At 45.5% G+C, this 15,828-nt stretch overlaps 1 protein-coding gene across 1 annotated transcript in view; it reads left to right on the forward strand.

The window, feature by feature from the left end:
* The first annotated feature begins 486 nt into the window (after positions 1–486).
* Positions 487–15,828, forward strand: part of GNB3 (G protein subunit beta 3) — an 86,436-nt gene continuing 71,094 nt past the window's right edge. The window contains exon 1 of the mRNA XM_068258698.1: positions 487–948. The gene's annotated coding sequence lies outside the window, so the exon portion shown is untranslated. The remainder of the gene's footprint in view (positions 949–15,828) is intronic.

Consider the following 15,828-nt stretch of genomic DNA (forward strand, 5'->3'; position numbering starts at 1 on the left):
AGTGAAAATTAGACAGGCTATACTTTTTAAATACAAACGGTGCGTTTCTCAATGTTTTCCTTCTGTCCTGTGCAAGAATTCGGGTCCACTTTAAAAGTGAATAAATATGGCAGCCACTATTTCTCTCTTGCTTCAGGTATATTATAATTAACAAGACAAACAAAGAAAAAATGTCAGCAAAACATCCCTATTGTTGACATTATCACGGAATGAAGCAATATAAGATGCAAATGCATTTCTGTTGTATGTTTATGGCTGAAGAAAGTGCAAATAAGCTACCAGGATTGCTATAAAGTTATCACTAAGCACAGGTATACAACACTGCAGCCTCTGCTATGGTAGATAAACACAATAAATAATGCTAATAGGCATGCAAACAGGGCTGTATAGGCTGACTGACACACACACACACACACACACACACACTGCACACACCCATTCCCTGATTTCCTGGCTCCTGCACTTCCATTTGCAAACTGCTTTGCATTTAAGCATTTAACTCCAAATCGGCTTTTAGCCTCATTCCTCCTCCTCCTCCTGTTGTCACCCCCCTCCCCTGCAGCACTCTCATACCTCTGCAGCCCACAGTGTAGTGACAGGGCAGGTGGGAGCACAGAACTACACAGACAGGGCAGGGGGAGAGCAGATAGAACAATACTATCCCAGGTGGTGGCTGCAGGAGAGAGGAGTGGGGGCAGAGAGGTGCCAAGGCCTGACTGAGGAGTAAACAAAGCAGGCTGGAAGGGAGGGCGCCACAGGGGGTAATTAACAGGTGGATATAGGTCAGGCGCAGACAAAGCACAGAGAGAGCAGAAGGCAACACAGAGAAACTTTTCCGGACTCTTTGCTGTCACCGCTTCAAAATTTGGAGAGAGGACTCAACCAATTGGAATATAGCGACAAAAGCAACTACAGCGGAGGGGCAAGGAGGTCGTTTTAGCCATTCAGGTAAGTCATAGAAAGACTGTGATCAACTGTGATTTGTCTTTTACAGGACAACATAAGGGATGTTTACTAGAAGTAGAGAAGAGAATTGTAAGTGGTGCATTTTGTGTATAGAGATCTGTGATATCTGTATGGAATACTGATGGGGAGAAGATGATGTGGACACTGCAGACCTACATAATATATAAATCTGTTATACTTTATACATGCTACACGACACCACCGACGTGACCCGACCACTGGACATGACCATAATGTATATCTATTACACTTTATACAAGGAATATGACATCCTCGACCTGAGCCGACCACTGGACACGACCATAATATAAATCTATTACACTTTACACACGGAACACGACATCCCCGACCTGACCTGATCAGTGCACCCCATAATATAACTCTGTTACACTTCATACATGGAACTCGATATCCCTGACCCGACCACTGCACCCCATAATATAAATCTGTTACACTTCATGCATGGAACTCAATATCCCTGACCCGACCACTGCACCCCATAATATAACTCTGTTACACTTCATACATGGAACTCGACATCCCTGACCTGATCACTGCACCCCATAATATAACTCTGTTACACTTCATACACGGAACACCACATCCCCGACCTGACCTGATCACTGCACCCCATAATATAACTCTGTTACACTTCATACATGGAACTCGACATCCCTGACCCGACCACTGCACCCCATAATATAAATCTGTTACACTTCATGCATGGAACTCGATATCCCTGACCCGACCACTGCACCCCATAATGTAACTGTTACACTTCATACACAGAACATGACATCCCCCGACCTGACCCGACCACTGCACCCCATAATATAACTCTGTTACACTATATACACAGAACCCTACATCCCCGACCTGACCTGATCACTGCACCCCATAATGTAACTCTGTTACACTTCATGCATGGAACTCGATATCCCTGACCCGACCACTGCACCCCATAATATAACTCTGTTACACTATATACCGTACACAGAACCCTACATCCCTGACCTGACCTGATCACTGCACCCCATAATGTAAATCTATTACACTTTATACACAGAACACAACATCCCTGACCCGACCACTGCACCCCATAATATAACTCTGTTACACTTTATACACGGAACACTATACACCTGACCCGACCACTGCACCCCATAATGTAAATCTATTACATTTTATACACAGAACCCTACATCGGAGCAGTGCTTTTCAGCGCTGCTAGATTTGGGCGCAGCCGGCGCCTCCATAGACTTCAATAGGAATCATTCCTATTGAAGCGCTCAGTGAGTAACGTCGGCTCCGTCAGAAGACAGAGCCGAAGTTGCTTAAAAACATAATAATTCGGCCTCCAGCAATTGCTGGAAGCCGAATTATTTCATTCCCCCACTATCCATGTCGGCCTGGAGGGGGAATAGTAATTAAATCGGCCCGGACTTGTGCAGAAGCAGGATCAGCCATATACCGCTGTATCCTGCGCCCAAGTCTACCGGCGCCGATTTCAAATGTACGCCCCTACATCCCCGACCTGACCCGACCACTGCACCCCATAATATAAATCTATTACACTATATACACGGAACACAACATCCCCGACCTGACCACTGCACCCCATAATATAACTCTATTACTCCTTATACACAGATTATGACACCCCCAACACAATGCGACCAATGTCTATGACCATAATACCGTTCTATTACACTCTGTAAACATTCCCAACATGACCTGTGCACTGGCTGTGAACATAATGCAATTCTATTACAATCTACACACTGAACTATACACCCCTACCATGACACAACTACTGGACATGACCATAATACAATTCTGTTACACTTTATACATAGAACACAACACCCCCAGTATGCCCCGATTGCTGGATATGTCCAGAATACTGTTGTCATAAAGAAACCCTGTGAGGTTGCTACAGCCTTTGTGGACACTTACCTTTGGGAGGGGAAAGCCAGTTTATGAAACCACTGACTCCAACTCCGACTCCTTAGTCTAATACTTACCAGGGTTGTGGATTTGGTACACAAATCATCCGACTCCCTTTCCTCAATTTCTAAAACCACCAACTCCGACTCAAACTCCGACTCCCCAAAAATTGCTCCGACTCCTTGACTCCACAGTCCTGGCCACAGCTAGGCCCATCCAGCACTGAGACCCCAAAGCGCGGCCACACTACACCTGTGCAGTCACACAGTAACCCACTTGGACTCCAGCAGAAAAATCCGAGCCTGATCAGGTATGTGGCAGTTTTTGCGCATGCAAGCAATTTTTCGGTAGTCTCATTGCTGGAATAGGCCGGTTATATACAGAACACTACACCCCCAGTATGTCCCAAGATTACATGCTCAACATGACCCAAGCATGCACTGTACTCACATGCTGTACAACTACCCACACACTGTGCCATCCTCTGACACACACTGTGCCCAACAGGCACCAATTTCTAAATCGCACATTTCTATTACACTCTGTAGAACACTACACTCTCAACATCACCCAACCACTGCACATGGCCATAATAGAGTTCTGTTACACTTTGTACATAGAGCACTACTCTATCAACATTTCCCAGCCATTGGACCTGACCATAATACAATTCTAATTCATTGTATAACTACACAGCCAAAAAAATACAGTTGTTACACTTCCTACTTCGGACACTACTCTCCCAACATGGCCAAAGCACTGGACTTGACCATAGTAGAGTTCTACAGTATAATCAGCGCCGGGCCGAGGCAAGAGAGGGCGCAGTGTAGGAGGGGGCGCACAACTCACTCAGCTGTCATTTCCCTTGTGTTTGAAGCAGAGAGAAATAAGAAAAGGGGATACATGGCAGTGACTGCAATCCAGATAACTAGAGATGAAGGTGTTGGGGGGGCCCTGGGACGCCTCAGTCTAATAACAATCAGTGTGTGACGGCTGGGGTGGGAGGGATGGAGGGGAGCACTTTGGTGTCTCAGCCTTGGGTGCTGGAGGACCAGTGGAGTAACTGAGGAGCTTGGGGCCACGGTGCGAGTTTTACATGGGGCCCCAAGCACTCCATTGATGTGGAGCCCCAAAACCTACCAAGGACAGCTGCAGAGTCAGAGGTGTACTCAGAGTAAGAAAATAGCACGTTAAGGATCAATACACATACAGAGGTGTGGCTAGTGGGCCCCTCTAGCCCAAGGGCCCCGATGTGGTCACAACCTCTGCATCCCCTATTGCTATGCCACTGGTATAATCTCATTATAGTAAACTCTGGTATAATAATTTACATGTCCAGGTCCCAGCCAAGCACCATTCTAAGTATATGGGAGTAACTCCTGGTATAGTAAACCAAGGTATAATAGAACTGCCTGATTACTGAGGGAATTGCCTGTCATCTGTGACTTGCTTGTGCATGGCTGCAGTGCTACAGTATCATCCAGGCTGCACAGAAATGTGGACAGAGGAGCACACTATCAGTACTGTACCTGCATTAACTAGTGAGATCTATGCTTCCTGTGCACGTATTACATGCAAATCCCTGCATATTGAGGACTTTGCATTATGATGCAGCTTCGGTGCTGTCTGTGCTCGCTTGCTGAAGCATTGAAAAGAAAAAATGACTCGTAATTATTGACTGAATTAAGATCCAGTATTTCTGTATACTTTATGTACTTAAAGGGACACTTAAGTCAAACAAAAAAAAATGAGTTTTACTCACCTGGGGCTTTCAATAGCCCGCTGCAGCTGTCCAGTGCCCTCGCCGTCTCCCTCCGATCCTCCTGGCCCCACCGGCAGCCACTTCCTGTTTTGGTGACAGGAGCTGACAGGCTGGGGACGCGAGTGATTCTTCGCGTTCCTGGCCACAATAGCGCCATCTATGCTGCTATAGCATATATCATATACCATATAGCAGCATAGAGGGTGCTAATGTGTCTGGGAACGCGAAGAATCACTCACGTCCCCAGCCTGTCGGCTCCTGTCACCGAAACAGGAAGTGGCTGCTGGCGGGGCCAGGAGGATCGGAGGGAGACAGCGAGGGCACCGGACAGCTGCAGGGGGGTATTGGAAGCCCTGGGTGAGTAAAACTCATTTTTTTTGTTTGACTTAAGTGTCCCTTTTAAATAGGACAATTTCTGATTATAGTAACTTCTGATCTAGTAAACCACTTTGCCTGGTCCCTTGGAGTTTACTACGAAGGGATTCTACTGTATTAAACGCAATATACAGAACACTACACCCCCTAAAATATAATTATGTTGCACTTTGTACGTTGAACACTATTCTTCCAACGTCCCCCAACCACCAGACATGACCATAATACAATTAGTTTACAACCAATATACAGAACACTACACCCCAAGAAAAACACCAGACCATACCAACATGACCCAATCACTGAATACAATTCAAACTAATTCTGTCCATCAGCAGTCTACCATTAACACTAAACCCTCAGCAAGAACATTAAACAAGATCCAAATGCAGGACATTGGCATAATACAATTATGTTACAGTTTATATAGAGAACACTGCATATTCAGCATTACCCGACCAGTGGACATGAACACAACACAGTCTTTTTTTTTTTTTTTTTTTTTATAATCTGGACGTTACTCCTAACCATAAGTATGACCATATTACAATTCTGATACACCCTATACACGACAACACAACCAGGGCTGTGGAGTCAGAGTTAGAGCAATTTTGGGTTCCTGGAGTCGGTGGTTTGATAAACTGAGGAGTCGGATGATTTTTGTACCCACTCCTTAACCTCGGAGCAATTTTGGGTACCTGGAGTCAGTGGTTTGATAAACGGAGGAGTCAGAGTTGGAGTCGGATGATTTTTGTACTGACTCCGCAGCCCACGTAACACAGCAGCATGACCCAACCACTGGAAATGAACAATATGATGAATATCCAGCACAGACCCAGCCTCACAGAGACAGGAGGACGAGGCCAGGGAGCCGAGCGGGCGGCCAGGTGTGCGCGGCGGGTGCACATGCAGTAACATGCCGCTGCGAGAAACAGACCCTAGAGCCCGTTTTTTAAATGGGCTTGGGTCTACTAGTAATGATGATACAGTATTGTGTGTGTGTGTGTGTGTGGGTTGCAAAAGTATTCGGCCCCCTTGAAGTTTTCCACATTTTGTCACATTACTGCCACAAACATGCATCAATTTTTTTGGAATTCCACGTTAAAGACCAATACAAAGTGGTGTACATGTGAGAAGTGGATCGAAAATCATACATCATTCCAAACATTTTTTTACAAATAACTGCAAAGTGGGGTGTGCGTAATTATTCAGTCCCCTGAGTCAATACTTTGTAGAACCACCTTTTGCTGCAATTACAGCTGCCAGACTTTTACGGTATGTCTCTACCAGCTTTGCACATCTAGAGACTGAAATCCTTGCCCATTCTTCTTTGCAAAACAGCTCCAGCTCAGTCAGATTAGATGGACAGCGTTTGTGAACAGCAGTTTTCAGATCTTGCCACAGATTCTCGATTTGATTTAGATCTGGACTTTGACTGGGCCATTCTAACACATAGATATGTTTTGTTTTAAACCATTCCATTGTTGCCCTGGCTTTATGTTTAGGGTCATTGTCCTGCTGGAACGTGAACCTCCGCCCCAGTCAAGTCTTTTGCAGTCTCCAAGAGGTTTTCTTCAAAGTTTGCCCTGTATTTGGCTCCATTCATCTTCCCATCAACTCTGACCAGCTTCCCTGTCCCTGCTGAAGAGATGCACCCCCGAGCATGATGCTGCCACCACCATATTTGACAGTGGGGATGGTGTGTTCAGAGTGATGTGCAGTGTTAGCTTTCCGCCACACATAGCGTTTTGCATTTTGGCCAAAAAGTTCCATTTTGGTCTCATCTGACCAGAGCACCTTCTTCCACATGTTTGCTGTGTCCCCCACATGGCTTGTGGCAAACTGCAAACGGGACTTCTTATGCTTTCTCTTAACAATGCCTTTCTTCTTGCCACTCTTCCATAAAGGCCAACTTTGTACAGTGTACGATTAATAGTTGTCCCATGGACAGAGTCTCCCACCTGAGCTGTAGATCTCTGCAGCTCATCCAGAGTCATGGGCCTCTTGACTGCATTTCTGATCAGCGCTCTCCTTGTTCGGCCTGTGAGTTTAGGTGGATGGCCTTGTCTTGGTAGGTTTAGAGTTGTGCCATACTCCTTCCATTTCTGAATGATCGCTTGAACAGTGCTCCGTGGGATGTTCAAGGCTTTGGAAATCTTTTTGTAGCCTAAGCCTGCTTTAAATTTCTCAATAACTTGATCCCTGACCTGTCTTGTGTGTTCTTTGGACTTCACGGTGTTGTTGCTCCCAATATTCTCTTAGACAACCTCTGAGGCCGTCACAGAGCATCTGCATTTGTACTGACATTAGATTACACACAGGTGCACTCTATTTAGTCATTAGCACTCATCAGGCAATGTCTATAGGCAACTGACTGCACTCAGATCAAAGGGGGGCCGAATAATTATGCACACCCCACTTTGCAGTTATTGATTTGTAAAAAATGTTTGGAATCCTGTATGATTTTCGTTCCACTTCTCATGTGTACACCACTTTGTGTTGGTCTTTCATGTGGAAAAATTGATTCATGTTTGTGGCAGTAATATGACAAAACGTGGAAAACTTCAAGGGGGCCGAATACTTTTGCAACCCACTCTATCTATCTATCTATCTATCTATCTATCTATCTATCTATCTATCTCTACTCTCCCAACATAGCCTTGAAATGATAGTTATATTACACATTATAAATCTATAACCACAAGATCAGACCACTAGATATGGCCATAATGACTTTCTATTATAAACTGTGCATAGAGTATTATACTCCTATGGATTGACCACTGGGATTATCATGGTTTGATTAAATTATGCACATAGAACAGTACACTGCAACATCACCCAACCACTGGATTTTACCATATTACTGTATAATTCTAACACATTGGATAGTGTACTGGTTAAGGACTCTGCGTTTGACATGGGAGACCAGAGTTGGAATCCTGGTTAGGGTCAGTATTTATTCAGTATGAAGTCTTTGGGCAAGACCTTCTAACACTGCAGGGTGGCCACTTGGTGGCTACAACTCTTGAGTGCTTAGAGTCCCACAGGAGAAAAGTGCGATGATGATGATGATGATGATGATGATGATGATGATGGTTGGTTGATTACACTTCACATCCAACACAAGTTGACCATTGAATAGTACACTCCAACACGACCTGACCACTGGACAGAACCACAATACAATTTTATTACACATGGTGCATATAATACTGCACCACCAACATGACTTGACCACTGGACAATAGCTACAATACAATTCTGTTACATTTTGTACATAGAACACCACACCACCAACATGACATGACTACTGGATATGACCATAACGCAGGAAGCAGTGGCGTAGCTAAGGAGCTTTGGGCCCCGATGCAAGTTTTACAATGGGCCCCCCTAAGCACTCTATACATAACAATTGATACGGCGCACCAAAACCTGCCAATGGCAACTACAGTGTCAGAGGTGCAAGAAGGGGATGGGGAACAGTTTGTTAGTGATTACCACTATTCAAAGTATCTATAGAAGTGATTATTATGAGCACAGGACCAATAGAGAGCTAATAATGTAGTTGAGGGATGGCCCTTCGGGGCCCCTCTGGCCCAAGGGCCCCGATGCGGTCGCTACCTATGCACCCCCTATTGCTACGCCCCTGGCAGGAAGTGATGTGGGGGAGGGATGGAACAAGGAAGGAAGTGAGTGAGTTCCCCGCTCGCTGCTGGATTGATTTAAAAAGAAATTAGCTGGAGAGGGAGCGCAGAAGGGGGCACCCAGGTGAGGGGGATTTCGATCACCCCCCTCCCAGCCGCTGTGCCCACTGCCCCCCCCCTTCCTGGCTGCTACCCCCTCCAGAATGGCAGCCCTCTCCCCACCAGGCACAGATCGTTTGTAAAAACGTGAACGGACTGGAAACGTGCTGCAAAAAGTGCAGCACAGATCTGATTTCCATCCGTTTACATTCCGGTTTAGAAAACCGGAGCCCGGACCGCGGATTGCGTTCTGCAACCACATGTAGTGTGGACCGAGCCTTCTATAGCTTTTTCTATAACATTTTATCATACTGTTGCAGTTTCAAAAAAACACACTCTGTCTTTTAAGCTATAAAACAAAGCAGAAATAATGACCCTTTGAACTTTCCTGCAGTAAAACCTTATTTCAAACTATCACTGTTTCTTGGCTGTTTAAGTGCTACAGAAAACAGAACTGTATTCGACCCAATGGGTCAATAACTCAGAGAAGCTCTTTTGCATAGATAACTGATTTTTTTTTTTTTTTTTTTTTTTTTAATGCTTCCTGTACTGGAAAACAATATGAGACTCTCTTCTTTGCTGCTAATGTTCTATTTCTAAAGGTGGCCATACACTGGTCGATTTGCCATCAGATCGACCAACAGATAGATCCCTCTCTGATCGAATCTGATTAGAGAGGAATCGTATTGCTGCCTTTACTGCAAACAGATTGTGAATAGATTTCAGCATGAAATCGATTCACCATCTGTGAAGCTGCTGCCAGCCAGCTATACATTACCTGAGTCCTGGGTCTCCGCTCTTTGTTCGTCATGGCTTCCTAGTACTTCCTGTGCCAGCCAGTGACCAGGAAGTTCAAATAGTAGAGCGCCCTCTACTATTTGTACTTCCGCCGGTCACTGGCTGGCACAGGAAGTACTAGGAAGCCATGACTGATGAAGACCCAGAGGCCCAGGACTCAGCCTCAGGTAATGTATAGCTACATCGGTCTCTCCGAATCGAACGCCGCTAGTGACGCGCTCTTGACCCGCGGATGATCGATGGAAATTTTCTGCTTGGAACAATCGATTTCAGATGGAAATCGATCATTCGGTCAGCGCTTGCGCAATGATTTCACAGCAGATTCGATCACAGTGATCGAATCTGCTGTATATCGGCGGGAAAATCAATAAGCGTATGGGCCCTTTTAGCTGTACTACACATACAATTCACTATCTCATTTTGCTTTTAATGTTGTTCTATTACATAGACTGAATACTACACCACCAAAATAACATAAATCGTAGACAAAACCATTATAAAATTCTGTAACACCCTTTTAAATAGGATGCACCTTCAAATGCCCAGACCCTTCCACACTTCTAAAGACCTTTATGCCTATTTGTAGGCCTCGGTGCACATTAGAAGTTTGTGTAGGCAGCAGCCTGTTGTGCGGTTTGATGTGCATTTGGAAAAGTTTGTTGTAGTGATATGGCGTTTAGCTGACTGGGGTATAGCTCAGGACAGTGTGTAAACACTCCTGCCTCTTTGTAAGTCATGATCTTATTGATATAGCCAGGTAGACAAACACAGCTCTATAAGCTAATATTTGAAGGAGATTCTTGTCCATCAGAGCTTACCATCTAATGGAAAAAAGAGCTACACCCTGTGTGGAAGGCTTACGTGTTGCAGAGAACTGATCCTCCTGCTTCTGTGGACTGTTGCCTTCTTTCATTACTCCACTGTAGTTAAAGCGAAACTCTGACAAGAGTGATATAGGGGTGACCATATTGACTTTCTTTGAAGGTATGCCAATTGCTTGGCTGATCTGTTTTTCTGTTTCAAAAGTTTTTTATTGAAAGTGTTATTTTTTTTTTTCCCCCCATAAAGCAATTACAACAGTTTTTCATATCATAACAAATGGGACACAAGGTCCTGTAAAATACAGTCAGAGAAAATACCGACCTACTCATGTTTTTGGCTTCAGCAGTTTCTGATTCGCACCTGAAACAAGCATACAGCAAGTGTAGCCAGACTTGAGACACAGCACCTGACCTGCATTCTCATTCTGGGTAACTGGTTTAAAATCATAGCGGTAGAGGGTCATTTTGGACAGCCAGGCAATCGACATTGTTTATAAGCAAATTTGGGTTGGTAGAAAATATGGAGGCTGCCATCTGTGTTCACTTTTAAATAACACTTTTGTGCTTTTTTGTAGTGCTTATCCTCTGATTCAGAACAAGTAGATGCTTGTTCCAGGTGTAAGTCCACCGCCTATATGCTTGTAGCAGGGGTCACTCCCCTCCACTGGTTAGATGCTTGTGCCAGGTGTGACTCCATTAGCTATTTGCTTGTTCCGGATGTCACTCTACTTCACTGGCTACTTGCTTGGTGTGGCTGATGTGGGCTGATGGGGAACAGAATCCGTTAGCGGACAGGGGCACCTCATGAACATGGCTTCTGGACAGAAGATCCTGGTGAACAAAGACTGCTGGTGAACAGGCTATTGGGAGACAGGCGTTGCTGGTGAACAGGCTATTGGGAGACAGGCGTTCCTGGTGAAGAGAGGCTATTGGGAGACAGGCGTTCCTGGTGAAGAGAGGCTATTGGGAGACAGGCGTTCCTGGTGAAGAGAGGCTATTGGGAGACAGGCGTTCCTGGTGAAGAGAGGCTATTGGGAGACAGGCGTTCCTGGTGAAGAGAGGCTATTGGGAGACAGGCGTTCCTGGTGAAGAGAGGCTATTGGGAGACAGGCGTTCCTGGTGAAGAGAGGCTATTGGGAGACAGGCGTTCCTGGTGAAGAGAGGCTATTGGGAGACAGGCGTTCCTGGTGAAGAGAGGCTATTGGGAGACAGGCGTTCCTGGTGAAGAGAGGCTATTGGGAGACAGGCGTTCCTGGTGAAGAGAGGCTATTGGGAGACAGGCGTTCCTGGTGAAGAGAGGCTATTGGGAGACAGGCGTTCCTGGTGAAGAGAGGCTATTGGGAGACAGGCGTTCCTGGTGAAGAGAGGCTATTGGGAGACAGGCGTTCCTGGTGAAGAGAGGCTATTGGGAGACAGGCGTTCCTGGTGAAGAGAGGCTATTGGGAGACAGGCGTTCCTGGTGAAGAGAGGCTATTGGGAGACAGAGGCTTGCGGTGAACAGAAGATCTGGACAGAAGCTACTGGTGCGCAGAGGCTTCTGATGGGTATATAGGCTGTTGGTGACCAGAGGATTCTAGTGGACAGAGGCTCCTGGGAAAACAGACTGCTGGTGAACAGAAGCTACTGGTAGACAGCGACTCCTTGTGGACAGAAGTACAAGGTGAACAGATACTCCTGGGGAAAAAAAGCTGTTGGTAAACAGAGGATGATGGTGGACAGATTATCCTGATGGACAGAGGCTGCCATTGTATATCAACTGATATACTGGACAGAGGCTTCTGGTGAATACAGACTGCTCATGCACAGAGGCTCTTGGTGAACAGAGGCTATTTATGTACAGAGGCTGCTGGTGGACAACTCCCCCTAGTAAACAGCTGTCTGCTGGGGAGCTTGTTGCTCCTGTTTCAGCCAACGAACTTCAGACAGCGGCGTGCAGAGCCGGGACAAGGTCCTCCAGCACCCAAGGCTGAGACACCAAAGTGCGCCCCTCCATCCCTGCCTCCCCAGCCGTCACACACTGATTGCTATTAGACTAAGAGGCGCCACAAGGCCCACAACCTCCCCAACACCTTAATATCTAGTTATCTGGCTTGCAGTCACTGCTGTGTATCCCCTTTTTTCTTATTTCTTTCTGCTTCAAACACAATTAGGAATGACAGCTGAATGAATTCTGCGCTCCCTCCTACACTGTGTCCTGAGGCTGGAGCCTCTCCAGCCTATGCCTCGGCCCGGCCCTGGCGGCATGACGATACAATAGTAAATGGAGGTTATTCATTTTTCGGTAGCAGGTTACCACGCATTGCTTCCTCAGTTCTGGAAAACATCTGTGTTGGCAGTGAATAATACAAATAACTGTCGATCTTTCAGCTACACAAACTATCCTGTCCTGTTTGTACTTTTTACTGGCTTTGAAATGAAAGTTGGTTTGGCTAGGGCACGGTTGTCAAACTCAAATAGAAAGTGGGCCGAAATTGAACACATTGCAGGTCTAGTGGTCCACTCCCTCCCGTATAAAGTTTCCCTGGTGTCTAATGGCTTACCGCCCCTTTACAGTTCCCTGGTCTCTAATGCCTCCTCCCTCCCCTATACAGTTCCCCGGGTGTTTAGTGATCCTCCCTCCCATATACAGTTTCCTGGTGTGTAATGGCCCCTTACCTCCCTTATATAGTTCCCTAGTGGCTTCCCTTCCTCCACTATAAAGTTCCCTGGTCTCTAATGCCTTCTTCCTTCCCTATACAGTTCCCTGTCTAGTGGTTCCTCTCCCTCCCACATACAGTTCCCTGATGTCTAGTGGTTCCCCTCCCTCCCCCATACAGTTCCCTGGTGTCTAGTGGTTCCCCTCTAACCCCTAAACAGTTTCCTGGTGTCTAGTGAACCCCATCCCGATACAGTTCCCTTGTATCTAGTGCTTTCCCCCTCCCCTCCTCGATTTGGCTTTTCTGGTGATCTAGGGCTTCTCCTCCAGTATAGCTTCCTTGGTGGTCTAACATAATGCAAAGTAGGAAAACCACTTGTGAGCCAGATGTGATGGCTCCACTGGCCAGAATTTGACATGTGTGAGTTATAACATGAAATGGGTTGACAGAGTAGCAGTGGTTTTTAAAAGTCTGTGGAAAATAGAGGTGGCTAAACACTGAAACAGAACCAGCAGACGCCTTACTCCCAAGATGCATTTGGTTCATGTACTTCTGCAACTAGCCAGTGGTGTATTCAGGTCTTCAGTGGTGTTTCTCATCGCTGAGTTATGCCGGTTTGTACAGGAACACGGTCACTTTAAGTTGGAATGTTGACAAACCTGGTGTTTGTGGATATCTCCCCAGGAAATTCCTCTCATGAATCGTTATGCACATTAATATATCAACAATACAAAGAGACCCTGTCACATCCATGAAGGGTCCAGTGTCTCCAGCTTCACAGCCGATTGCATGTGGTTATATTTTAGTGTCAGGTTGTGTGACATTGTATCAGATAATGCCAGATCGTGTGACATTGTGTCGGGTAATGTCAGGTTGTGTGACAGTGGTGTTGATGCAATAAACTTCCTTTGGGTGTTTAAAATCCATTTGATCTCATATTTTATTGGCTTGAATGCATATGCACAACATGGCGCATAACTTATCTGTCTTATTCTTATTTGGTATTTGGATGAAGTTTCTTAGCTTCTATGAAAGTGCTTTTGGATATTTAAAAAGGAGTGACAGGAGATGAGACATGGGGGTTGCTGCACTAAACAGTGCTATTTCATAATGCGTGTACAGCGTAACGATGTGTGCACTATCAGCATAATGCTGCAAGCGCTATCAGCAAGTACGGTAGAGCGTGTTTATTAGATAGGGGTGGGTAGTGAAATGAAGATTGTTGATGATTTTAATGCGCATAATACTTTGTGCCGTTAAAGAATTACACACATACAAAATTGTGTTACTCATTTAAACAGTGTGTACTTTAATAGTGTATGCTTTAAAGAGACTCTGAAGTCTCCAAAAATTGCACTTTTTATTTAACGGTTGTCTTCAGCATTAAAGCACAAGCTAAAACGCTGCATCCCTGCGGCAGATCGATACATTTAAACCCCCCAAATCCCCTGGGCTAAATATGGGGAGCACTTGTAGATGCAGAGCTTAGCGCTGTAGCTCTGCCTCTACTCGCGTCAATCCCCTCTGATCGATGCCCCTCTGTCTTCTTTCACTGAGAGGGGCGGGGAGAGGCGGAGATACGCATGGATTGACGCGCTTGGAGACAGAGCTGTAGCTAAAAGCTCTGCCTCCCTGGACAGAAATATCCACGGCTTTGAAAGTCGTGGATTTTTGCCCCGGTATTTGGGGGGCTTTAAATGTAGCGGTCTGGGATGCGGCGTTTTAGCTTGTGTTATAATGCTGAAGACAACTGTTAAATAAAAAATGCAATTTTAGGAGACTTCAGTGTCCCCAGCCGTGTGCTGCAGCGTCCCCCAGCCGTGTGCTGCAGCGTCCCCCAGCCGTGTGCTGCAGCGTCCCCCAGCCGTGTGCTGCAGCGTCGCAGCGTCCCCCAGCCGTGTGCTGCAGTGTCTTACATTAAACATTTGTCAGTAGCAATCACATTTCATTAACTATACCATCAAAGTTAACAGTATGCATTCATACCACACACATTACACAGCACACAACACAGTATCCACATGTTACAATGCATACATGCATCTACAATTTAATAAGTTATGGTTGCTTGGCACTGTACATGATATGACCAACACAATTTCATTACTTAAAAAAAATGAAAAAAATGCAGAGGCCAAAAACAGCTGAAAAATGTAAAGGACACATACAAACAAACACTTAGTCGCCCAGTCATAAGCTATTCTGAAGCAGGTGCTGTTGAGCAAAGCTTATATAGGCAAACAGCTGATAAATGTTAACACTACGCGCTCAGTTATGTGCGCTATCTAGTTGTATCGCACTGTGCATCCTCACCACGATTTGTGTAGTTATACCACCGGCTTGTAAATTTTTTTTTATTTTTTTTTTATTTTTTTTTTATGTAATTCATATAGCGCTATAACATTATTCACTAGCGCTGCTTAGTGAATCAACCCCAAGGTGTGAGGTGTAAATGGAGGCAGGGTCAGTAAGAGACTTCAGCTCCTCTGGCTCCTCTTACAGTGCCGATCCTTCGTCCTTCAATGTATATGCTTCTTCACTTTGATCTGAGCACGCAAGCGGCACTTAGTAGATGAGGGAAATGTGAACCCTGCCTACCTCCTCCATAATCACCTGCCATACTGCTGTAGTGCCAGCCCAACCTCTCATCTATAGTCTTCACTAAACATCTGCAAAAAACAGCAAACTTTCTCCTTGCCAGCTTGGCACTGATGACCTTTGCCAGGTTTTATGCAAGGAGCTTCTTGCAAAGCGCCTTTAAGCCTAAAAAAAATGTG

The sequence above is a fragment of the Hyperolius riggenbachi genome, chromosome 10, assembly GCF_040937935.1.
Source record: "Hyperolius riggenbachi isolate aHypRig1 chromosome 10, aHypRig1.pri, whole genome shotgun sequence".
NCBI classification, from domain to species: Eukaryota; Metazoa; Chordata; class Amphibia; order Anura; family Hyperoliidae; genus Hyperolius; species Hyperolius riggenbachi.